At 37.2% G+C, this 1604-nt stretch overlaps 1 protein-coding gene and 1 pseudogene across 2 annotated transcripts in view; one reads left to right on the top strand and one right to left on the bottom strand.

Annotated features, from left to right (window-relative positions):
• MAN1C1 (mannosidase, alpha, class 1C, member 1) overlaps window positions 1-1604 on the bottom strand; it is a 169919-nt gene that overhangs the window by 149340 nt on the left and 18975 nt on the right. The window lies entirely within an intron of this gene.
• LOC103590048 lies at window positions 144-967 on the top strand (annotated as a pseudogene). The gene has a single exon (XR_550436.1). The product of XR_550436.1 is annotated as a 40S ribosomal protein S6 pseudogene (transcript).

Here is a 1604-nt window from a genome sequence, read left to right as displayed (position 1 = left end):
AAAAAGGAAAAAAAAAAAAAAAAAAAAGAAACAACACAAACTACAAGACAATGGGATGACATCTTTGGTGTAAAGAAAAAAAAAAAGTCAACCTAAAATTCTATATCCAGCAAAAATATCCTTTAAAATGAGGGCAAGCTCTTTTTTGTGGTGCCTCGGAGGCATTCAGCTACCTCAAGATGAAGCTGAATATCTCCTTCCCAGCCACTGGCTGCCAGAACTCCTTGAAGTGGACGATGAATACAAACTTTGTACTTTTTATGAGAAGCGTATGGCCACAGAGGTTGCTGCTGATGCCCTGGGTGAAGAACGGAAGAGTTATGTGGTCCGGATCAGTGGTGGGAACCACAAACAAAGTTTCCCCATGAAGCAGGGTGTCCTGACCCATGGCTGTGTCCGCCTGCTACTGAGTAAGGGGCATTCCTGTTATAAACCAAGAAGAACTGGAGAAAGGAAGTACAAATCTGTTCAGGGTTGCATTGTGGATGCCAATCTGAGCGTTCTCAACTTGGTTATTGTAAAAATAAAAAGGAGAGAAGAATATTCCTGGACTGACTGATACCACAGTGCCTCATCGCCTGGGGCCCAAAAAAGCTAGCAGAAGCCGCAAACTTTTCAATCTCTCTAAAGAAGATGATGTCTGCCAATATGTTGTAAGAAAGCCCTTAAACAAAGAAGGTAAGAAACCTAGGATCAAAGTACCCAAGATTCAGCGTCTTGTTGTTCCACGTGTCCTGCAACACAAACACCAGCATATTGCTCTGAAGAAACAGCACACTAAGAAAAATAAGGAAGCAGCCAGAGAATATGCTAAACTTTTAGCCAAGAGAATGAAGGAGGCCAAGGAAAAGCTCTGGGAACAGATTGCCAAGAGACGTAGGCTGGCCTCTCTGAGAGCTTCTACTTCTAAGTCTGAGTCCGGTCAAAAATAAGATTTTTAAAGAGTACCAAGTAAATAAGATCAGACCTCAAAATAAATAAATAAATAAATAAATAAACAAACAAACAAACAAATAAATAAATAAATAGGGCAAAATAGAGACATTTTCAGATAAATAAAATCTGCAAGAATTTGTCACCAGAAGACCTACACTACAAAAAATGTTAAGAAGAGTTTTTCAGGCTGAAGGGAAACAATACCATACAGAAACGTATGGGGGTACTTCAAAAAGTTTGTGGAAAAACAGAATTAAAAGATCATACAAATCTTTTCATGAACTTTTTGAAGACCCTTTGTACAAGGAGAAATAAAGAACACTAGAAGTAGTAAATATATGACTAAAAAAAAGACTCACGTTTATTAATTTTTAAAAAGACAACTGACTGTTTAAAGCAAAAATAATATGAATGTACTATTGGGTTTATGACATATGTAGAAGCAAAACATATGATGACAACAGAATGAAGAGTGGGAAGGGTAAATGGAAGTACACTGTTATAAGGGCTTAGGTTACATGTGAAATGATATACTATTTCAAGGCAGATTGCAATAGGGATGAAAATTCTAATTATTAAAACAGCCACTTAAAATACATATGTACATACACACATACACACACAGATGGTCCCTGACTTACAACAGTTTGACTTAACGATATTTCAAC

This window comes from Galeopterus variegatus, unplaced genomic scaffold (assembly GCF_000696425.1).
Source record: "Galeopterus variegatus unplaced genomic scaffold, G_variegatus-3.0.2 Scaffold761, whole genome shotgun sequence".
Taxonomy (NCBI): Eukaryota; Metazoa; Chordata; class Mammalia; order Dermoptera; family Cynocephalidae; genus Galeopterus; species Galeopterus variegatus.
The sequence above is the reverse complement of the archived record's forward strand: the minus strand, read 5'-3'. Positions and strand labels throughout refer to the sequence as shown.